We start from the raw sequence: 25,843 nt of genomic DNA on the forward strand, positions 1-25,843 counted from the left end.
GCCAAGCACCTCAAAGGTGTGTCAGGAGCTGAGAATACAAAAACTTATCTCTGTTTGAAAGTGGCTCCCTAGCAGTGGTGAAAATGAGAAAAGTAAACAGTTGGTTTTAACACAATGCACTTAGTGCTGCAATAGAGCAAAGCACCAGAACCAAAGAGCATCTCAGATCCAATTCAACTTTTTGACTCAATCTACCTTTTAGCCCCTAAACCCAACCTGCTGAAGGTTGAGGTCCAGGAAACACTTCATGGGCACATGGTGCCTGAACTATGGGAAAAGAGGATGATTTATAAAACTGAACTGTGAGGTAGGCAGTGTTGTGAGGTGGACACTATGCTGATTATTGTTACTTCTTCCAGCCCTCAAATTTGGGAATTTAGTGTACCCTTCTGTCCTCCCAAGTTTGGAATCACTGGAGAAATAAGACACAGGAGATGGGCAGATGCAGATCACAATGGCAGCCATATTATCGATAAAGCTGATTAAACAAGGTGGCTTTGTATTTGTGACCGAAGTTGGCTTCCTCCTGGAAAGCCTATTCACTTCCTACAGGAAGAAAGGAATGAAGGTGTGAAGGGAAACTGGGAGTGATCCTTCCATATTCTCCCTGCTGGAACATAAAGGCACGGTGCATGCTCCAAAACTGTTTGTTGAGTGAATGGAATGTGTGTAAACATTTTGTCTGTTGAGCTTTCTGAGAAGCGAGGATGGCCGTATTTTCTAGAGAACAGCTGCTCTGGTAGTGCAGGTATTGTTGTCATTCCTTGCTGGGAGGAATCAAAGGCAAGATGTTGTTCTGTAGGAGCTTCCATCAGTCAGAGAACAGCACTACATTTCTGCCTACTAATTAGTGGTCCTACTTCAAATGACCAGCTGTCTTGGTCTCGCTTCTATTTGGCAGTGTCAGCAGTTTGGGGTTCAAAGTGTCTCTCTCAGTTTTCTTCGGTGCTATAACTTTATAACTGTCTCCATCTCTTTTCTCCTCTTCCTTCTTTCCTCCTCTTCTCCTTTCTTTCTTTCCTTATTTCTATATATCTCTCAGGCCACTGTTTTCTTTGCCTGTTCAATGTGCCAGACATGGGCTATAATTTGCATAACCATAGGTTTGACATGACCCTCCCCATCGTTCCACATACCATGTGACTTGAAGGAAAATTATGATGCATTTTAGTGCCGAACTAATGCCATTGTTTTATCCAATGAGATGTTCCTCAGCACAAAATCCCTCATGCCTTAGGAAAAGATGCTCATTCTTCATCTCTTTTTACCTAAGTATTCAAATGTATAGCGCTCTACATGGGATAAGACATCCTCTCCAATTTCTTCATGGCAATCACCTTGTGCTCTGAAGCATGCGATTCAGTTACCCATATGATTATCTTGGCCCGCATGGCTACAACTGTTATTAATGATCATAAAATTACCTACTTCTCTGATATAAATTCGGTCACAGTTATGCAGTTCCGATCACACATCCACCAAGTACATTAAAATATATTTTCCCAGCTTCTAGGGAATAAACGTCCCTTAACAAAATTGGCATTCCATTTAAGACATTTAAAAAAAAGAAAGAAAAAAACCACTTGTGAAATAGAAATGACTGAACAGCCTAGCTATTACTCAAATTAGGAAAATGCTTCAAAGAGGAAATAAGGTGACTCTAAATAAATGATATGTTTATTTTCTGTACTGTGTATTTGATCTAGGTCTCTATTTGAGGTGATACGTGTGTGTTACTTTTAAGATACTTTTCTGAACTAGCCATGGATCTTTGCATTAACAGGTAGGGACAGTGCCTTGAGGCACAGGTCACAAGACACATCACAATTAAGCCAGCACAGCAAGGACTGAATCTTGCCTACTGGTGTCATAGTGAAATTGCCTGTGAGGAGCCTGTGAAGTCTTTAAACCTCAGAAAAGGAAGCTTCCTACTGAAATCTCTTAAAAATCAATGCTACTTTGCACTCATTCTCCATGACGTTCTGGAACTGCACAAGACAGTGATATCACATACATTTTAAATTTTAGAAATCAAACTTTTAATCATTTCATTTTTCAGTATACATTTCTGAAAGATAAGGATTCTTTTTGTCCTTTTTTTTAACATGACCACAATATCATTATCACACAGAATAAAATTAACAAAAATGTGTTAATATCAAATATCTTGTAAAATATTTAAATTTCTAATTGTGTTAAATATCAGTTCTTGCTTAATGTTTGATTGAAACAGGATCCAAAAATGATCTAGTCACTGACTAATATGATTTTTCAATCTCTTCATATTTTAAACCAACTGTATAGAGATTTAATTTACCATACCATTTACTCATTGCAAATGTACGTTGATGACTTTACATTGTCTCTTTTAATCTATAGGTTTCCCCTCCATCTCTGTTTCCTTTTATTTGTTGTAGAAACTGGGTCATTTGTTCCACAGATTCCCAGATTTTATCTTATTGAGCTCATCTCCCTGTATAGTTTTATATGTTTCTGTTAGTTTTTAATTTACCATTTATATTTTTATAAATTTCGTTTTATAAATTTTATTAAAATAACTTCTATGGTTTTTAAGAAATTCATTATTTACCATAAATTGATAGTTGGCATCACTGGTATGAAGTACTACCTGTAGCTACAATATTCATAGATGGTGATGCGTATTTCATCCGGATGCACCCTCTTGTGATGCCAGCAGTGGTTGACGAATGCCTGCCTCTATTAATGCATTAGTGGTTGCAAAATGGTAATATTCTAAATCTATCATTTCTCCTTCACTTATTAGCTGAAAAACTGTCATAAAAAAGTACTATTCCCCAACTCATTATTTAGTTACCCACTGGTACAGTTTATATAGGAAAGCCAGGATAAAATGCTTGATTTATTTTATTTAACAGTTTTCGAAGTAATGAGTTAGCTTCCAAGCACTGTCCAATAGTGAACAGTATTTTTTATTGATGTAATTTGTAGATTTTAAAATACTTGAAATGTTTTAATCCTTTGAGTTTATCGTCATCATTTCTCAAATTGCCCTACCACCCGGCCAGTGGTATCCTCTTCATATTAGCTCCTGAGTCCTTATGATCCAACCTGCAATAAGATATTCCTTATCCAAACCTGGAACTGGCCATGAGAATCTCGACATTCTTCAAGTTCAATTCCTTGTGCACATGTACGTATGCTCTATTTGACCCCCTGACTACCTGACCAAATCATACTTCACAGGAATCACCATAGGTCCATCCCTCAGGCCATGTCTCCTTCCAGGCAAAAGCCGGGTGGCACTGCTTGAAGTTATGTCCAATGAAACAGTTTTGTTTCACCCCTGTCCTTTTTTCTTCTTGAGTCAACTGATCACAGGAAAATCCCCTGGAGACAATAAGTGAGGAAGGGAGGAGGGAATAGAGCAAAAGTATGAGACATGGACATCTAGACTACTTGACTCATGCAGCATATATGTGCCTGCAGGATTTGCTTAAGCCCAATTATATATACATATACACATACATATATATAAATATATCTTCCATTTTATGATAAAGTGCTGATCTGTATGCCCAGATTATACATGGTGATCAGACAGTATCCATTTAATAATGGGCATCTTAGGTCACATGAAAATTCGGTGGTCCATGACCAAGTGTTCAGTCTTTCCCAGGGCCCAATAGCAAGCCAGAAGTAGTCTCTCAAAATGATTATCTTTATCTGCAGAGAAAAGCATAATGAGGTTCCAAAATCTTGAGTGTCTGCAATGTGATTTGCCTGTGAAAGCCTTCCAAAGGCATCCCTATGTGACACCTCAAGGATTATATATCCAGGAGGAAGGACAGCTCACATTGCCCGCTGGACCTACTACAGACTTTTCTTTCTCTTTCTTGTCTGAACCCAATTGAAAACTGGTAGCTTTTCAGCTTACTTTGTACATGGTTGTAGTAGCATACCGCAATGAGACATATGTTTCCTCCAGAATACAAAGAGGCCCATCGATTGCTACGGATATTTCTTAGTGGTAGGAAGCACCAGATGCAGCAATTTGCCCTTCACTTTGAAAAGGATATCCCGACAGCCTCAGATCAAAGAAACTTCATTGAGGTATGTGGTAGACAAAATAACGTCTTCCCCAAGATGTCCACGTCCTAATGCTCCAAACCTGTGAATATGTTCACATGTCAAAAAGGACTGCAAGGGGCTTCCCTGGTGGCGCAGTGGTTGAGAGTCCGCCTGCCGATGCAGGGGACGCGGGTTCGTGCCCCGGTCCAGGAAGATCCCACATGCCGCGGAGCGGCTGGGCCCGTGAGCCATGGCTGCTAAGCCTGCACGTCCGGGGCCTGTGCTCCACAACGGGAGAGGCCACAGCAGTGAGAGGCCCGCGTACCGCAAAAAAAAAAAAAAAGAAGGACTGCAAGTGTGATTAAAGTAAGGACCTTGAGATAATTACACAGTATTATCCTCATGGATCCAATATAATCACAAAGGTTCTTATAAGAGGGAGACAGAGGGTTCACGTCAGATATGATGTGACAATGAAAGCAAAGATCAGAGAGAGATGGAGGCAGAAAGCTTTAAAGATGCTGTACTGTGGGTGTTGACACTGGAGAAAGGGGACAGTAACTACACACAATCTTCTGAAGCTGGAAAAGGCAAAGAAACAGATGCTCCACCGGAGTATTCAAAAGGAACACAGTCCTCACAGCACCTGTAATCAAGGTGCACTGACTTCCAGCACAGTGAGATAATAAACCTGTTTTGGTTTTAGCCCCCTAAGTTTGTGGCAATGTATTACAATGGCAATGAGAAACTAATATTAGGTGACAATGAATTTGTGGTGGTGGGGGGGTTATTTTCCACCTCCTAAATGTCTAAATCAAATAACTAGAGATTTTGTTTCTTCCTGCTCATCAGATCCACGTATCAGGATATAATCAATGTAAAGGAAGAGTGTGATGCCTGGTGGACTGGAACTGAGGCAAGTCCTGGTCGCCTAGATTATGACAGGATTTGAGAGTTGATAGAGCCCTGAGTTAAAACAGTAAAGGTGTATTGCTGACCCTTCCAGCTGAAAGAAGACTACTCCTAATGGTCTTTACTAATGGGTATGGGTGAAACAGCATTTGCCAGATAAAGAGCTGCATACCAGATGACATGGGATGTATCCACTTGCCTAGCAATGAAACCACATCTGGACCAACAGGTGCAATTGGGCTCATCATCCAATCAAATTTACAATAGTCTCCTGTCACTCTTCAAGATCCATCTGTTTTCATCACAGGCCAGAAAGGTTAATTGAACAGTTGTATTATAACAAGGACCTACTGTATAGCACAGGGAACTATACTCAACATTTTATAATAACCTATAAGGGAAAAGAATCTGAAAAAGAATATATGCATGTATAACTGAATCACTGTGCTGTACACCTCAAACTAACGCAACATGGTAAACCAGCTATACTTCAATTTAAAAACAAAAAGTTGTATTAGGAATCACCACTCCTGCATCTCTCAAGCCCTTGTTGATGACAATATTCTGCAATTCCCTTAGGAACGTGGTATTGTTACTATTATTAAACTATTTTGGTAGGGAGAGGGAATTTTAATGGCCTCCACTTGCCCTTTGCTACCTGTATTAGTTTTCCACTGCTGCATAACAAATGACCACAAATTTATTGGCTTAAAGCACCACTCATTTATTAGCTTGCAGTTCTGTAGGTCAGAAGTCTGGCACAAGATGGGTGGCTTCTCTGCTCAGGCTGAAATCAATGTGTTGACATGCATTCTCGTGTTAAGTTCAAGATCCTCTTCCAAGCTCGTTCCTATTACTGGCAGGAATTCAGAGACTCTCCACCAAAGAACTCTTTAAAAATAACCTCTCCTCACAACTGTTTTTCTCGCAGCCTTGGTGAAGGAATTGTCCTCTGGACCGTCCAGGGAACATGGCTGGGGGGTGGATAAGCAGATCTTACTTGAGAAATGTACTCCAGCATTCAGCTCTTCCTAAGCTTCTGGATTTCATCCTCTACAATATACCAGGAAGTTGTGGCATTTCTACTTAATTTCATTTTCAGTTTGGCATTTCAACTTCATAGGAGATTTGGGGGTACAGCTTTCAAACAACCAAGCTGACTTTTAAAGAGACTCCCAGTGGCTCAAAGTAACATACTGAATCCAGAATTACCATTTAGTAAGCCATCCAAACCCAACAGTTTATTCCTTCCATGCTCCCCCAATATACTTAGGATCCATTCCTAATTTTCCCCCAGGTTACTTTCAGTAGAAAGCAGCAAAGCCTTGCAATTCTTCTTTATATTGCACATCCTCATAGGTCATACTGTGTGCCTTATCCTCTCAGGCACTGTCTGGACTTGCATTTGGTTATAGGTCTAGAAGCAATGGAAGGTTTATGTATTGGGATTGAGAAGGAACAGTAGTCCCCGGCAAGGAACATATCTTCGAGGCCCATTTCAGGTTCTTCAGCCAAGGGGATGCTAACCTCCTCTGCCAGAAAGAGAAGACAGAAAGCCTGCTTCTGCTGGTAAAAGAGGCTCAGTAAAACTTAGGGGTCCAATATCCCCAGATTTATTGGAATCTGCACATATGAATCCAGGTTCCAGGATACCATTCCTTCCAAACAAATGCCTTAACTTTAACATAAGAGACTCTGTGACACTGGTAATTCAACTGTGCTGTAATTCAGCCTGACACAGGTTTAGACCTTGGATTTAACACTCAGAAATCTCAGCCATGAGGCTACAGGAGATAAGGGTTCTCTTCGGGGTGGTCTTAGAGCTTCCTGGTTTCTTCCCAGACATTGAAACGCAAATTTAAAAGCCCTGAGCTCATAATTTTCTTCCCCTAAGTTCTCTAGCACACTTAAAAGCAACCAGCTAACCCCATTATAGTCCTTACTTTCACTAAAGTTATTCCATGCCAGATTCCTGGTCACTCAAAGGCTTGCTTCTACAGGCACCTGATTATCACATGCTGTCAGATGAACAAGGTGAATTAGCAGAGGAACAATAACACGTGTAAGCTACCCCAGCTCACGCACCACTGACCTTCAGAGCAGACATGGCTGCTGCTTCACTTCTGCCTCCCCAAACTCATGTCAGTTTCTCCCGTTCCTAACCTGGAACTATATGAAGAAGAAAATTCGTGGAAATTCAGTTCCCCCTTAGCCAAGATGACAAAACCACTACTTAAAGCCCCTTCCTATGCCAGCCAGTGAGCTACATCTTGAAGATGAAAAGCTGAATGCCCCATTAGCTCTGGAGGAGATGATTCTGTGTAAAATGTGGTTGACAGACATAAAAAAAAAAATAGAAGATACATTCTAATACGATGTAGTCTGTGGGAGCATAAAGAAAAAACACTAGCACTTTCTCCCTCACCCAATCTAACACAAAATGAATCAACGAGAGTATTCACTGATTCACTGAACCCAAAGAACTCTAGGCTACTTTCCAGGTTTTGGAATGTTGTCTTCTGAAGATTCTCCTTTTGCAATATTTTTTCCACCTGTTTTTCTTGGGTTCCCATTGCTGCCCCCTTGTAATTAACTTCTATTATCAATACTTTATTTATGGACAGTTATGTGTCCACCTGACCACTTTGCTGTCCTCAGTCTCCCACTGTGATCCATCTGACATATCTCAGCAGATTGTTTTACTTTCATCTTGTCATTTTTCTGCTCAAAATCCATTAATAACCTACTCTCCAATCCCCATTCCCCATCTCCAGGAAAATGTCCTCACTCCATGTAGGACCGTTTCCAACTTTTGTTTCATAACTAAGCTGTATTAAAAAATCATCGCTTTGATAGGTGGTAAAGAGATCTAGCTAAGAGTAGCAAGGACTATACAAGGACAGAATTTTGGCTCTGCAGGAAGAGTCTGACTAGCTCCATAAGTCAAACAGTGCATATGTTGATCATACTGCAAGTGATCAAGTACACTGTGTAAGTTGAAGCAGGTCAGAGTTTGTGTCCATAGAATTTCACTAATACAAAGAGTGAAGGAAGCAAAACAGCTCTAAAAAGGCAAAGTCCAAAGTTCAGGAGGTCAGATTGTCAAAGATAATTGCACTGAAGTGCAGACACTGAGCTAATGCCTAGTTTTTCTCCTCCACACTTGCCACAGCCTGATGGGGGCGGAGCCAGCCCTGCTCACACAATTACCACAGCTGGAACAGAGTTAAGGATCTGAGGGCAAGGGGCACAACCAGGATGACCATGGGTCTCAGTTTGCATGGAGCATTCACATCCAGTAGTAGCCCTGCCACTCTCAAAAGTGGCTACATTTGGAAAATAAATTATATGTTCATTTTACACTTAGATAATACCTCAGCTCCCACAAGACTGAACTCGTTTTGTTTAATCTTACTTTCAAATTTTGACTTACATGAACTTGAATTTCTCTTCCTAATTTTCTTTTTCTTTCTGGTGATTAACACCTTGAATGTTCCAATTTACATTACAGCTCCTCATTATGTTCTGTAATGTTGCTACCCTGGGTTTTATTTTGTTGCCAGTTGCAAGACCTTATGGAAGTTACTTAACCTATCTGTGTATCAGTTTCCTAATCTTTTTAAGTGGACATAATAGTTATCTACAACATGGATTTGTTATGAAAATTAAGAGAGGTTAACACATGTAAAGTGTTCAGATTAGCGCCCTGAACCTAACATACGCTAAATAAATGTTTAACTTCATCAGCAGCAATAACACCGACGATCTCTCTCTTTACCTGAACTCACATAGCATCCTCATGTGGCACTTCAATTGTTCGTTAAATCTTTATTTGTGGCTTTTTTTTTTTTTGCGGTACGCGGGCCTCTCACTGTTGTGGCCTCTCCCGTTGTGGAGCACAGGCTCTGGACACTCAGGCTCAGCGGCCATGGCTCATGGGCCTAGCTGCTCCGCGGCATGTGGGATCTTCCCGGACCGGGGCACGAACCCGTGTCCCCTGCATCGGCAGGCGGACTCTCAACCACTGCGCCACCAAGGAAGCCCTATTTTGTTTTTTAATTTAATTCTAGTCCTTAATAACAGGGACTATGTCTTATTTTTGTATTCTCTAAGAACCCACCACAACGCCTTGTAAGAGTAACAGCTCAGTAAATAAAGATGATTTACTTTAAGATAATCTTTCAAAAATAATTTGCCATTTTTAAGTAGAGCCCACAAGTAAAACAAGAACGTTATTTCCTGTGTGGGACTGCATCTCAGGGCCTCCATCTTGAGAATAAATTCCTTACAGATTGGGACAACGGGTGTAGATGTGAAAGAGATTTTTGAGCCTTGAACTAACTCCTAGGAAACCAGATGAAAGCAGGTGTTTTGTTTTTTAAATGAAATATTTAAATAAAAGTTGTTTGTTGATTTTTGTCTGTTTCTCTTAAATTTGGTTTATCTCTTTAGATAATTAAATATTTTACCTGGTAGTTTCCAGGTAATAAAATTTAGCCATAACTTCATTCAGTGCCCAGAAATTGGTACCATCTTAGCACTGTGCTAGGATAGTCATAGGATTAAAAACACAAAAGATAATTTCCCTTTCTTGAGAGACTTACAATCTGAAGAAAATAATTTTAAAATACAGTTTATATATCTAAATTTTAGCAATAAAGCTGTAAAAATATGGACATAAAAATAGGAGTCAAAGTATACACAGTCGTAGTTCTAAGGATATTACAGATAAATGAAAAGCTACTATTTTATTTTCTGCGCTATCCAATTTACTTCTAATTGCATACCTATTGCATAATTATTTTTTATCTTTCGAATCAAAGTACAAACTTATCAAGGACAAAAAAACAGATATTCTCCCTTTCATTTCCAAAGAAGAGCAAACCTTAGTCAATCAGCATTAGAAGTTAGTTTAAAAATCACTACACTGAGAATAAAGTCAAGATTCTTCATAGTGTTTTTAAATGTTACTGCTAAAATCAACACTTAGAACGACTTTCCCTGTGCTTGAAGAAAGGGGAGAACAGGTGCTGTTTCCTTAGTTCAGGAGCATCTGATTGTTTTTATACTTCTTGAGTTAATAAGAAGTGAACTTATAATCATTTGATTCAACATTACAAGTTTGATGTAAACTCAATTTGATTTCCTGTAACACGTATATGACAAGTTAACATATTCCCTACGATAAACAGGAAAACACGCATCACAGTCTCAAAGTTAAAGGTTATATAACCATGTCTCACTGTGGTTAAAATAGACTCTACAGAACTTCCACGAGAAGGAGGCTATTTAAATCCACATATGTCACTTTTCTTGCCCATAAAACACGGCTAAAACTGTAGTAAAGAGGTAGATACTTAAGACACAAACCCCTAGAAAAGTTAAATTCTAGGCCAGCAATGGAAAGAGCCAATCAATAACCAACCCGATTTACTTCCTCCAGAAATAGTGGTACCCACTGCCTCTGAAGGTTAGGAGGGAGTTAAAGGGTGTTTACAGAGCAGCTACATCATTAGATCCCTTCATCAGTGGGGAATTATCTCTCTCAACACCAACAGAACACTAGATGTTTAATTTCTGAAGAAGATAAACAGAGGGGCTCTCACAGGGCATGTCAGACCCAGTCAAGAGACTGTAATAAAATGGGATAGGAGACAGAGAGGAAAGATTAAGAAATTCTTCACACCTAAATTTCAAAAACTGCATTTAGAATGGGAGTCAAGGTTGATTTTGAAGAAAATGTTACCTATTTCAGAACGTTTCCTCCTAGGATTTTAAAACCAGTGCATAAAATTAGCCACCCAACATCACTGTTAAAAGGTAGAAGTTAGAGGATATTTTTTACAAAAGCTACAAGTTCAGATATTTGTAACCTCAACAGTAGCCAAAGACTCAATTGCACATCTCTCCCACTTTCTCCAACACATCTTCCAGGCGCAACAAACACCAACCCACACCAGGGTGCCAAAGATGAAAAAGCTGAGAGATGGAGAAGAAAAGATACTACAATGAAGGAAAAAATCATTTTAAAAAGTATGTGATATTAACAAAAACAGAAACTATCCTAACTAAAATTTAATGATTTAATGAGGCTAGGGTTTTTAAATATATTTCAAATAATTTAATCACACCATGTATTCTATGAACAAATGGAACAGAATTAGAAATCAATAATAAAAGGAAATTAGAGAAATTCACAAACATATGCATATGAAGCAATATACTCCTAAAGGGACCAAGGACGACATCGCAAAGGAAATCAGAAAATACTTGGAGACAAATAAAAACAAAACTCAACAAACCCAAACATAATGGGATGCAGCTAAAGAAGTGTGGAGGAAAACTGATAGCTATAAATGCCTATGCTTATTTTATTTTTAATTTTTATTAGTTTCAGGTGTAAAACAGAGCGATTCAATATTTTTAGACATTATATAATGATCACCTCAATAAGCCCAGTTACCATCCCATCGCCATACAAAGCTGTTATAATATTACTATGTTCCCTATGTATACATAACATTCCTGTGACTCACCTACTGTAATAGCTGGAAGTTTATACCTCTTAATCTGCTTCACCTATTTTGTCCATCCCTCTATCCCACCTTCCCCGCCTCTACAAACTATCAGTTTGTCCTCTGTATCTATGAGCCTGTTTTGTTTCTTCACTTGTTTTGTTTTTGAGATTCCACATACAAGTGAAATCATACAGTATTTGTTTTTCTGTGAATTATTTCACTTAACATACTACCCTCCAGATCCATCCATGTTGCTGTAAGTGGAAAGATTTTACTATTTTTATGGCTGGGTAATATTCCACTGTATATACATGCCACATCATTTTCATCCATTCATCAACCAACAGACACGTACCCAGGCTTCAAACTATACTACAAGGCTACAGTAATCAAAGCAGTATGACACTGGCACAAAAACAGAAACATAGATCAATAGAACATAATAGAGAATCCAGAAATAAACCCACACACATATGGTCAATTAATCTACAACAAAGGAGGAAAGGATATTCAATGGGGAAATTCAGTAAATGGTTTTGGGAAAAATGGGACAGCTATATGCAGAAGAATGAAACTGTACCACTTTCTTAAACCACATATAAAATTAAACTCAAAATAGATTTAAGACATGAATGTAAGACCTGAAACAACAAAAATCTTGGAAAACAACATAGGCAGTAACCTCTCTGATATCAGCCTTAGCAATATAGTTTTGGATCTGTCACCTCAGGCAAAGCAAAGAAAGCAAAAATATATAAAAGGGCCTACATCAAGCTAAAAAGCTTTTGCACAACAAAGGAAATTACCAACAAAATGAAAAGGTAGCCTACTGAATGGGTTAAAATATTTGCAAATGGTATATCTGACAAGGGATTGATATCCAAAATATATAAAGAATTCATACAACTCAATATAAAAAAGCAAATAACCCAACTTAAAAATGGACAGAGGACCTGAAATAGACACTTTTCCAAAAAAGACATACAGATAGCCAACAGGTACATGTAAAGGTGCTCAATATCACAAATCTTCAGGGGAATGAAAATCAAAACCAGAAGGAGCTATCGCCTCACACCTGTCAGAATGATTATTGTCAAAGAGACAAGAAGCAACAAGGTTTGGTGAAAATATGGAGAAAAGGAAACTCTCGCACACTGTTGGTGGGAATGTAAATTGCTGCAGCCACTATGGAAAAAAGCATTGAGGTTCCTCAAAAAACTAAAAACAGAACTACCATACAATCCAGCAATCCCAATTCTGAATATTTATCCGAGGAAAATGAAAACACTAATTTGAAAAGATACATGCACACCTATGTTCATTACAGCACTATTTACAATAGCCAAGATGTGGAGGGTATCATTTTCTTAATAGCTCATCCTCTGGTGCTTCTCTTCAAAGAACCTAAGTATTAGTTTGGAAGAGTGTTTTTATACAATTCTTCAAATTATCTTTGTTTAGCCTTGAACTTACTGAATCTTTTCCACCAAAACTCAAGAACCTGAGGAATAAAGGGAGGGGGTGGCAATCACACGGGGAAAATAAGTTCCAGGAGCCCATCTGAATGGGAGAGTTTGCTCTTTACTCAAGGGTCATTTGGTGGCATGGAGAAGAAAGGAAGCTGCTGTGAGACCTTTTAGTGATTCAGATGCTGCCCTACCCCGCTATGTCAATGTCTTAAAGTGCTGCCCTGGACAGAGTAGGGGAGAAATACTCTTCACTTTAATTTTGGTTCTTTGAAACAATCCCCTTTCATAGAGCCTGTAGGATTCTACATCCCGTATACCTGTCTTGACATATTATACAACTCAAGAACAACAGTAAAATATGGTCTCAGTAAGGAATCTGCTCAAGATGTATAAGAAGGCAGTGTTTCTTATTTTGTACGTCTGGGTGAAATTGAGTCACTGAAGAAACTGTGAAGAGCACAGAGCTTTAATATACAGGGAAACTTAGATCTATCCTAAAAATTGGGGATTATTTTATCTGCAGACTTATGATTGATTATTTGGAAAAAGATGGAAGAATCTTTTCCCCAGATTCTACCTCATCTTTGCAAATACTAAGGTACATGGTGAGTTCCTTGAGTAGTAACTCTGCATTACTCTTAATATCCAAACAGCTGGAAGGAAATTTAAAGGTCAACTATTCTGATCACTCATATAACATATAATAACTACACAGCACTCCTGACACACAGCCATAACTGTTGAAAATTATTCACAAACAGGAAACTTACTACCTCAAAAAGCCATTCAGTCCATGTTTGGGCACTCCAATAGTTAGAACAGACTTTCCGGACTTTCTCAGCATAATATCCATTTAATACCAAAGGCAGTACTTCTAAGGAACACATAGCTAAATGGAACTACCTTTAAAAATAATAATAAATCTAGCAAAAATATCCTTGCATCTGTAAGGATAGGTTAGGTTATGCTGCAGTAATACACAACCCCCAAATCTTAGGAGTTCAATACAACAAAGGTTTATTTTGTTTACACATTTTGCAAGTAGGAGGTGCCACTCATCTTTGTCACTTGGGGACGCAGGCTGACATTATCTCCATCTCTGCCATCATCACATGCTGCCACAATCAATGCAGAAGAGGGAGTTGCACAGTGGCTGCTGAAGCATTTATTTGCCCACAAATAACATAATGGCTATTGCTCACGTTAAAGTGAGTCATATGACTGTGCTTAACTGCAAAGAGGGTAGGAAAGTGCAGAGAGCTCAAAATGTTTGGGGAGCAGAACTGATCATTACTTTTCGGGGTAAAAAGCGAAATATTACAGATAACGTTAAATGACAGAGGACTAATTAGGTAAAACTACTCAAAATACACACGTCACAAAGATTTGCTATCCTTTATGTATGGAAAACTTTTAGAACTCAATTTAAAAAAAAAAGAGAGAGAGTGTTAATTCCAATATATGATTGAATAAAGGGCCTGGAAAGAAAGGACTGAAAAGCAGAGAGAGAATATTTTAACAGATACCGCCAAATACGCAACCTCACTGGTAATGGAAGACTGATACAGTACTTGTAAAAATAAAAGCTAATACTTATTGAATAACTGCACTGTGTCAGGCACTGTACTTACAATTTATACACATTATCTGAATATTTCCCCAACCTTGCTACAAGGTGAGTACCATTTATTAATCCACTTTAGAGATGAGGCTTAGATCTATTCAATCAACTTCCTGGGGTCATGCAGCTTGCAATTATGGAGCTGCATTTCAAATCCAGGTGTGTCTGACTCCATGATAGGTACTAACCTCTAATCCGTATTTAAATATGAGTGAAAATTATAATATGAATGAAAATTACAATTTTCACCCATTTTTTAAAGTTACAATGCCAGCATTGAAAAAAGAATGAAATCTGATGGATAGTGTAGGTACAAATTCTTAAAATCTTTCCATAGAATATTTAAATTGTAAAAAAATATTCCCTGTGCACACTCTGAGTCATCAATTCTACTTGTAGTAATCAAATAGATCACTTAAAATATAAGGAAATAATCACAGTTGGGAGCAAAGACACACTGTTCGACGGCCAATTCCTGAAAGCAGGAGCAACAGAGTTCTGTCCTTATGGCACTTTCAATCCTGCAGTAATAATGAAAATATCAAAGTCACTCTCCTCATTCAGAAAAGCTCAGGCACGGAAAGTACCCACTAAACCACATCTGTGTTATCCATTGTGTCCAAACTAGATTCCCTGTACAAAAAATCTAATAAACTCATTTGGTTTTCTTGTGTGATTTGCTCCCACTTTTTTGTCAATTCTCCTATGTAAATGTTTCACCACTGCCCAGATTCCTCCAACATTTACTGAGCACACTGTGTAAAGTACTGGGGAAAACTAGATAAACAGATAAATCACAGCTCCTCTTTTCAAAGTGTTTAGCCTAATGGAGATTTTCCACGCAATATGGAAAAATGCTCTGATATTACATATTACCTGGGGTACAAAGAGACAGGGAAGGCCTCTACCCCATCCTCAAGCAGTCAAGGAAGACTTCCTGGAGGAAGAGGTTAATGATTTATTAGAGGTAATTTAATTGAGGTAAGGATAGGTTTGAGTTAGCCAGGTGAGAAAGGTTAACAGTCATCCAGGCCAGGGAAGCAGAATAAACAAAGCCATAGAGGCATGAAATGGCATCGCAGGGGTTCATTGAGCCAAACTTTTGTGGTCTTATCTGTGGGTGTGACTTTGAAACTCCTGGTGCTAAACTTCGGAGGAGAAATAAAATAGGAAAACTTGCACCTTGTTATCTCTAGCCTGTTAGTAAGACTGTCATTCAATAAAAGGTTAAAAAATTGTCTCATGACTATGTTTTTTCTTGTCGCTGCTCGCCTTAAATTCAATACAACACCACGCATATTGATTTGGGATTTGAACGTGCTATATATTTAAAGAAAAGGGCAGGCCGAAAATGTGAGGTGATAAATCAAAAGCTACCAGAACCTCTGCACTTAACGGGCAAAAACAGGAGGTCCCTTTTAAAGGAGAATGTTGTTTACTGATATGACTAATGGGCTTTCAACTCCATTCCTCTGAGCATTCTTTTTATTATGACTATTAAACGATGGTTGCAAATGAGCCGCATTACTTCCCACTGAGACTCATTCCAGGGGTGTGGAGGTGAAAGGCTGCCCAGCCTGGGAGAACTTTGCTGGCTTTTCTCTAATGTGCAGTGTCCGCTGAAAGCACTGTTGACTCAACAAGAGCCTATCCTTTGTAAGAAAGAGAGCATTGACCTTAAGAAACCAGAAGAAACATGAATTTTAAAAAGGTACCCAAGACAATTACAAACTGGGATCATGAAGAAACTGTACACCTGGGATTAATATGACATAGTGAAAACCATTCTCCAATTTCACAGGCATCTTTGTGGAATCATAAAGCCGTTTATATAAAAATTATAGGAGAATACAACCAGATATTTATAGTTACTTAAAATTTTAATTTTGAGACAATTGCATATTCCTACGCAGTTTGAAAAAGTGAAAGCAGCTCTTACGCCCCTTCCCCCTTTGCCCATTTCTGTTCCCCTCTAACCTTAAAAGAACTTAATTATAGGAATGAGATCACTAAACAATTGAAACTAACTTGGACTTATGCTCTCCTGAAGGCACACCATGCCTTGTCTAACCTATTGATTCTTTTCCTAGATAAAAAGAAGGAAGAATGAGGAATTGAGGGGCTAAAAACTGACTTGCTCTCCACCCCGCAACAGCCCCCTCAGTAGTCCTGCGGGCAGATCACGCAGGCAAGATAACAAGTGAAGAAAGTCAGCCAGTCTGCACTAAATGGAGAATGATGCAGAAGCCAACCTCCCGCCTCGATGATTCACTGAGATTCTTCCCCCTGATGTTTCCCTTTAGAAACTGTCATGGCTGAGCAGAATTTTTGGAGTTGGTCTCTGGACACGAGTCCACCATCTCCCCAGATTGCCGGATTTTCTTATCAAAGCACCTTTCCTTTCTACTGACACTTGCCTCTCAAATGACTGGCTTATGAGCAGCGTGTGGCCGAACCTGAGTTTGGTTACAAAAGTAGTACAGAGAGATACCATGTCCCCTTTACCCTGATGCTCCCAATGATGACATCTTCCGAATCTCTAGTACAATGTCACGACCAGGATACTGACGTTAATGCAGTCAAGATACAGAACATTTCCATCACAAGAAAGCTTCCTCATCTCGCCCTTTTATAGCCACACCCACTTCCCTCACATTCCCCTCTACACTCTACTCCCCCTTCCTCCACTGTCTTTAATCTCTGGCAACCACTGATCTGCCCTCCGTTTCAGTAATTTCGTCGTTTCAAGAAAGTTACATAAATGGAATCATACCTGGTACAATTCTTTGGGATTGATTTTTGGCCCAAGCATGATTCTCTGGAGATCCATCCAAGTTGCTGTGTGTATCAATAGGGTGTTGCTTTTTACTGTTGAGAAGTATTTCATGGTATGGATGTACCACAGTTTGTTTAATTGTTCATCGATTGAAAGACAGTTAGGTTGTTTCCAGTTTCTGGCTATTACCAAAAAAGCTATGAAAACTTTTATCAGTTTTTTGTGTAAACATAAGTTTTCTATTTCTCTTGAATAAATATCCAGGAGTGCAATTGCTGGATCATACAGTAGTTGGATGTTTAGTTTTTTAAGAAACCGTCAAATTGTCCTCCAGAGTGGCTATACTGTTACATTCCTCCCAGTAATGTATGAATGACGCAGTTTCTCTACATCCCTGTTAGCATCATTAATTTTTATTACAATAACTCTAATAGTAAGTAGTTATGTCTTATTATGGCTTTAAGTTGCATTTACCTGATGGATAATAATGTTAAATATATTTTCTTGTGCTTTTGTGTCATGTGTACATCCTCTTTGGAGAAATGTCTCTCCAAGTCTATCGCCCATTTTCTAATTGAATTATTTGTTTGTTTTTACTATTGAGGTTTAAGAGTCCTTTATATATTTTAGATACTCATCTTGGATAGTGGTTAGCAAATATTTTTAGCTTCTTTTCAGCCTTTAACAGCACGTTTCATAAAGCAAAAGTTGTTAATTTGATGAAGTCCAATACACCAATTTTTCTTTTTATGGGTAGTTCCACTGGTGTCACGTCTAAGGACTCCTTGCTTCACCCTAGATCCTAAGGATTTTCTCCTATATTTTTGAAAAGCACTCTTACAGTTTTACATTTTATATGATACATTTATGATACACTTTGGTTTCAATTTTTATAAGGTACGATGTTGAAGGTTTATGATTGTTTTCTTGCTTATGGATGTCCAATTGCTCTGGTACCATTTGTTGGAAAGGCTATCCTTCCCCTATTGAATGGCTTTTGCAAATTTGTCAAAGCTGGGCTTATTTGTCTCCGTCTATTTTTGAACTCTTCTGTTTCACTGATTTACTTGTCTATCCCTTCTCCAAGTAGCTTTGATCACTAAGCTATTATTAATTGAGTAGACATTCTTTCCCCTTTATTCTTCTTTCTTAAAACTGTTTTAGCCATTCTAGTTCCTTACCTTTCCATTTAAATTTCATGTTTTTTTTTCTACATACCCCCCCAAAATCTTGTTAGGATTTTAAAAGAAAGTGCATTAAACCTGTATATCAATTTGGGAAGAACTGGAACCTTTACTATGTTGAGTTTTCCAATCTCCATTTATTTAGCTCTTTGCTTTCTTTCATCACCCTGAGGCCCTCCTGGTTTCTGATGCTGAGGCAGATAATACTGAATCTTAATTTCAGGACTTACACCACAATAATGTCCAGGGTTTTTAGTTGTATTTCATATGAGAATAGAGGAAAAAAAAAAACATTTACTCCATGTTCCTGGAAGTGGTCTTTATAACTTAACCATACAATTGCTGAAGAAGTTTTAACCTCTTCACTAGTATGCCACAGAGCACCGTGATATATAGCCCAACTGCTTTCTCCCTCTAAGCAAATGATATTGTTGTCCGTATTTACCAAATATTTAACTCTTGTTTATAGTATAATTCACTCCTTTGTGCCAGTGCTAAGTAACCACCGACTTACCCCTCTAATATTTTTCCATTTTTCCCCCAAACCACTGGAAACTTTATTACAAAGAACTAGAGTGGCTTGCCTCGTTTTGCAGTCTGCCCACTGCAGAACTACAAATACTTGGGGGACAAGAAGCTGATTAAAGATCAATCTTAAGTGAAGTAAAACAACTTTGGAATCTCAAAGGGAAAAGAACATTTAATTTACCAACCAACCAACGAGAAAATCTACTTACAACTTTACAGAATCCCTCAGTTTCTCAAAAAGCGAGGTCGTATTAATAACAGCACACTGGATTAAAGACTAATAGTTAATCAGCATAAAGCAAATATATAATGGTAACATTTTTGGCTTAAGAAAGCTATTAACTGATGCCAAAATTATTTTTAGGTGCTATTTAAGAGTCAATTTAAGCTGAATCTGCTAGAAGATATGGATTTTTCCTATTTATTTCTCTATTTATTTACTTAGTAAAATTGGTGTTAATAAGGAAACAACTTTATTTTAACATGCAAAGTAACATATTCTCCTTCTAGTGCATGATGATGATATAAAACCCCAAAGAATAAAATGTTCAAGGCTAAACTACATTAACAAGAGCATTATTAATCCTGGAAATTACAAAACCTGGATCTACAAATAAGTAGTCAAATTTAATACTTCTAATTTCATAAATGTTAAGCTGTTCCTCGAGAAAAATATGGGAGCAAAAAAAGGAAGGGAGGGAAAGAGAGCAAGAACAAAGGGGAAATATTGGGTAGGAATTATCTAGTCTACAGGCAGATTTAAATGCAACTGTTTCTGAGTGCCAGGAACCAAGCACTATCCTGGCAGGAAGCATGTGCTCAACATATGTTTTCTGACTACAGGCAAGTTGAAGAAAAAAAGTAGTTCTGGTTCCTCTTCTCTGAATTATCTTTCTTCTGAGGTCTGATGAATTTCAGGGAAAATAACATTGTCACTTCTAAGGTATTTTGAGATTTCCTCCAGTTCTTGATTTTAACATTATATTTTCTTCTCTCTTTTTTTAAGAATCCCAAAGCTTTCCTTACCTGGTTCAATAGGAGAATACCTGTAAGTACATTATCTTCTGTCAAAGTAGGAAGCCTTAACTGAGTAGACAGTAGCTCCCTGAATAGTGGGTTTAGGGGGCTACTGGGTAACTGCATGTCACGTTTACTATAACCATGAGATGAATATGACAGGTATAAGCCATCGTAATTTACAATGCGGACAGAAGCAGAGAGAGGTTAAAATGCCGAAAGGAGTACAAACAACTGACTATAGACCAAACTCTAGCCTCTTGACTCCCCACCTAGAGTTTTCTCCATCTAGATTCTTACTTCTTTAACCAAGAGAGGAGATAGGGGACTCCTGGAAAGGTCATAAGGATTCTGAGAGGCATCCTGGAATCCACACATAGAAGTACTAATCACAGTCTGAAGACCTAATAAACATCTCGCACATGTATGTCCAGCAATTCTCATACACACACCCACACCCACACACACACATGCATTTTCGATTACCTAAATATAAGTTCATTTTAAGATGTTACTGAATACCTATTACTTATGTATATTCCAAGGTGTTGGGGAGGAAGAAAATTTCCTTTACCCTTCTAGATTCTTCTGGCTGGTCTAAGAATCAAATTGACATGAGACAGCTTAACAGGAAAAAAATCAAACAAAAGTTTAACAACATGTATACATGAGAAAGACCCAGGAAAACCAAGTAACTGGCCAATCTGGCTGAAGCCCTCACCTTAAATACCATCCTCAGCTGAAGACAAAAGAGGATGCTGAGGATGAGTCAGTTATGGGAGGAAAAGCCCAGTAAACAAGGGTAAGGTTGTTACATAAATTTAAGTCCGAGTCTTCCCCACTGATAAGAGTTTCTAGAGATTTGGTCATTCTCCTCTTCCAGGTACCAAGAGGGAGACACCCTTACAAGTGGAGGTTTCCCTTACAAATGTAAACGTTTCTTACAAAAGAGTAACTCCTACTTGGTGTTCAGTTTTTCCCATGTCCGCTGTATCTTAGAAAACAAGCAGTTTCAAATAATATGCCAAAGAGACACATTGTAGGGTCGTAAATTCTGCTCCCCTACAAAGACAATACGAACTAAAAGGCACTGGAAATCTTAAATGAATACATTTTTTAGTGTCAAAGAGGGTCTCTAAACTTAAAAAGCAAGGGAACCCATGTTCCAATAATTTTCTGTAAATAAAGGTGCTCACAAATTAGCACCTGGAGAAGCGGGAGCAGAATGTTGAGATCTGGTAAGGGAAACCTAGTCAACATTCTGCTGCCAGTGATATCCTATGTACTATCTCCAGTGAAAAGAAAGGATAGACAGGGAAAGGATTCTACAGCTCTTCTCTATGCTAGTTCCAAAAAAGGCCATAAGGCAAGGAGTTCTCCTGGTTTGTACTGTTTACCAACACCCGGAATATGTTGGTGGATTAAGTGTCTTTTCCTTTACAAATCTGTTTTACAAAAGAATAATAGGCTGCAAACTATACCCAGCAGGAACAGAAAATCAGCCATAAGACCGGCAATAATAACAATAATGCTACATTTAAGCAAGGTACCCCCATAAAACCACAGAAACAGAGGGACAATTCTAAATGACCCATTAATATTTTCGCCCTACCACACAGCACATTTCTCCTGTGCTTAAAACATGTTTGAACATTAACAACAACAGCTGCATCTTAAATTTAGTGGCATCGTTTAATTTTAGGTGTGCGCATTAGTAGAGGATTCAAGCTACCCTGTCTCAAGCGAATTACTGGGAAAAAAAAAAAGGAGAAAGGGGACTGCTGCCTGGGCTTTGTGTTCACAGCAATTAGTTTTAACTGTCTGGAATCTGACTTTAAATAATTTTATAGCTTGGGCGAGATCTCTGCCATTTACCATGTGTGCCCTTCCTATTTTTATGGAAACCAGGACCTCATTCTGAGGCTCTTGCCTGTCAGAGCTGCAGGTGAAGGCCAGCTGGGGCCAGCGGCACTTTGTGTGAATATTAGCATCTGAAGAGGGTTTCTGGAGGCCTTGTGTCTTTGGGGACGTAATGCTCTAGTCAGATGCAATAGCCTTGCCTCTAAGTTGTCTTGCCAGCGAATACAAATCCTTAAGGAAATGAGCAGTCTGGGCCTGGTGGCTTGTCTTCAGAAAAGGGTCTGGGTGAGGTTTTAGGGTAAGGGGGAATGAGAGGGAAAACGGGAGCAAGGCTCCTGCCGGTCAGAGGTTGTGTGCTCTGGCAGAGTGACTGAAGTTCATTAACAATTATCTCCAGCTCCCCACAGCTGTGTGTACAAGATTTCATATATGACACATGCTGCCTTTGATTAATGGGTGTAACAGTATCTCTGTGATGGGAAATGTTGGCTTGTGGAAAATCATAGCAAATCAGTCTGCCAAAAAGATACTTGTGAAAATCTTTCCTGTGTCAAACATAAATGCAGACTACACACAGAGAAACCAAAGACTAATTAATTCCTGCACTAAAGGAAAGAGAGTTAATCTAGTTTCCAGTATCCTGAAACCTGTAATCCCTACGAAGGCAAATCTTCCAGGAAGAACACCAAAAATGACACACATGAAAAATCTTCAGCTCCACGGGAAGCTTTTTATAGGAAGAAAAAGGTTAGCAGGCTTGTATTTCCACCCACTCACTAAAACAAAGAGGTGTTTCTTGACCTTTATTCCTACCACCTACCTGAAAATCACACCCAATCTATTTAAGACTCTACCTAATTGAAGTCTTAGGATCACAAATAAATCATTAGCACATTCCAATTAATTGAAAATAAGAAGTCTGCATTTGGTAGATTCAAACAGAGTTATAAAACCAAAACTTCTATTTCTGTAAGGAACTTTAGTGGTCATAAAAACAATTTCTCCTTATCTTGCAGGATAAAACTGAGGGCTAACATGTGGAAGCAACTGGAAAATGCCCAGATTCGCTGGGGACTGAATGCCAGGTGATACTTGAATAGAAAAGGGAAGAAGGTGACAGAGTATGTTTTGAGTACTATACAAGTTTAGCATTTTTGCCTTCTTAATTAATAGCTTTAAAAATCAAAAATATAGGGCTTCCCTGGTGGCGCAGTTGTTGAGAGTCCGCCTGCCGATGCAGGGGACATGGGTTCATGCCCCGGTCCGGGAGGATCCCACATGCCGCAGAGCGGCTGGGCCCGTGAGCCATGGCCGCTGAGCCTGCGTGTCCGGAGCCTGTGCTCCGCAACGGGAGAGGCCGCAGCGGTGAGAGGCCCACGTACCGCAACAAAAAAAAAAAAAAAAAAAAAAAATCAAAAATATATAGCATACAGAGTTTAAACAAGTATAAGCTAAAGAACCTTGACTAGTCCACTCACCTTTGGAAGCTCTCACTCTGACTCTCCCTGATGACACCCTTCTCTCATTTTGTGTTATGGAGGAAAGGGCAAGGAACGTTTCTGAATTTTATTTTCATCATTCCTCTGTTTTTATGTGGAGTTTTATCACTTACATGTTCTCCAATTAACAGGCGTGATTTCATACTATAGGTATTAACAATTTCTTTTTTCACTGTTTTTGAGATTTATCATGTTCATGCTAATTCACACTGCTACATTAGTTTTCACTGCTGTATAATATTCAAGTGTATAACAATGCCATACTTTATCCATCCTCCTACTCTGTGAATAAATGAAACCTAGCTATTTGGGCCGAGAGCTAGGATGACCTGAGACAACATAACATTAGTTGTTTGCTCAAGAAGAGCCTCGTGCAGAAAGATAAGACCACAACCTGAGAAATAGCTTCACTAGTATCGTCAGGAAATTCTTGCAGTTCACTTTATCCAGGCAAATAATTTGCATATTTGGAAAAACACCTCTTTTAAAAGTACAAGAGTCTGGTCATCTGGACACAGGGTGAGCTTATGAGAACAAAGGCATTTAAAAAATTACTCTATTAACCCCAAAGGCAAGAAAATAGGGGAGGATGATCCAAGCAAAGATGGGACAAATAGAAAACGACTAGCAGGATGGTAGATTTAAATCCAACCCTGTCGATAATAATATTACATGTAAATTGTCTAAACGTAAAAAACAGAGACGGTCAAACAAGGTAAAAACCAAGAACTAACCATCATTCACAAAATACCAACTTTTAATATAAAGAATAAATAAGTTAACAGTAAAGGGATGGAAAAAGCTATAGCATGAAAACACCAGTCAAAAGAAAGCTGGCTAAATTAACCTAAGACGCAATTCTCTGGTTCCTTTCTGGTTTAAGGGCACATCTGAAGAAGCCAGGAAGAAAAAAGGAGTCGTTTGTAAGGAAGACGCAGCTCTGCAACAGCAGCACTGCAGAGCCCGCACACTCACCATAACAAGGAGGACACAGAGGCCTCAGGCTACGGAACCCAGAACGTTCGACTGGGCCGGGATGCCGTCCAGGACTTGGACTGCTGCGGCCTCACTCTGCAGCCTTGCCCCAACCTCACCATCACACCAGACGGCTTCCTGGATGAGTGAAGCAATCCTGGAGTACATTTTGCACCAAAAGGAGAACGCCCATTAGATGAAGGCCGGCCAGAAGCTGCTGGGCCACCTGCGGCGCCCGAAGCACAAAGAGCGGCAGTGGCCGGGGTGAAAGACCAGGTGCGGGGCTTCCTGGAGGGGGTCGCCATTGTGAGCCGACCCCTCAACCCCTTCACGCCCAGGGCTGCCTCGGGGAATCGCTCAAATGATGCCTGACCCCGGGGAGCAAGCGCAGCCCTGCAAGCAAGGACAAGGGCAAAGTTCTACCCAGCTTCTGGATCCAGTCACTGACCCCGGAAGCCAAGGCCACCACGCTGGAGAAGCTGTCGTGTACAGTGACCTGCCCCACATCGTAGCAGCGGCTATGCACAACGGCCCTGACGGCCCTGTGCTTCACGCCGCTGGGAGGCTGTGTGAACCACGTGGGGTTCGCCAGGCACCATGACCAGGACAACCCAACAACGCCACGCCTGCGCAGTCCTGCAGCCCTCCAGGTGCCGCGGTCACATTTGAGTGCAGTGGAGAAGCTGATTCAGAAGGACGTGATAGACGCAATGACCGGAAGGAAGCTCACTAACCAGATATGGTGGCCGCAGAGGGACACTACCGGCTTTGCAAGATGAGAAATCAAATCGCCGCCGGTGATGTAGGCCTGAGCGTGCTGGAGACCAAATAAATGGGCCGAGACGACAGGGAGAAAACCTCTGCAACTAGATTGCCCGAGTACAAGCCCTGGTTCACTGCTAGCTAGCTTGAGTAAATTACCTTAACCCTGAGGGGGGGGGGGGGGGGCGGGGGCGGGGCGCCAGGTGGAATTGGTTCCAGGACCCCTATAACCAAAATCCACCTGAAGATGCTTGAGTCCCTTATTTAGAGTGGCGAAATATTTGCATATAACCTACACACATCCTCCCATACACTTTAAATCATCTCTAAATTACTTATGTAATACAATGTAAATGCTATGTAAATAGTTGTAAATGCAATGTAAATACTATGTAAATAGTTGTCTGTGCCCTGTGAATTCCAAGTATTGCTTTCTGGAATTTTCTGGATTTGGGGGGAGAAGGGAATATTTTATATCTGGGGCTGGGTGAATCTGTGGATGCAGAACCTGCTGACTGTAGTCTGTTTCTCAAAGGACCGATGTGAAGATTAAGTGAGTAAAATAAGTGATTAGTACAGTTCATGGCAGTTCATAGTGCATAGTAAATACTCAATAAATATTAGTTATTTGTATTATTAGTAGAGGACATTAGTAGTGGACATTCCTGAATT

At 39.4% G+C, this 25,843-nt stretch overlaps 1 pseudogene; it reads left to right on the plus strand.

Annotated features, from left to right (window-relative positions):
- The first annotated feature begins 3,945 nt into the window (after positions 1-3,945).
- Positions 3,946-25,188, plus strand: LOC137204025 (nitric oxide synthase-interacting protein pseudogene; annotated as a pseudogene).
- The last annotated feature ends 655 nt before the right edge of the window (positions 25,189-25,843 follow it).

Source organism: Pseudorca crassidens, chromosome 12 (genome assembly GCF_039906515.1).
Source record: "Pseudorca crassidens isolate mPseCra1 chromosome 12, mPseCra1.hap1, whole genome shotgun sequence".
In the NCBI taxonomy this organism is placed as follows: domain Eukaryota; kingdom Metazoa; phylum Chordata; class Mammalia; order Artiodactyla; family Delphinidae; genus Pseudorca; species Pseudorca crassidens.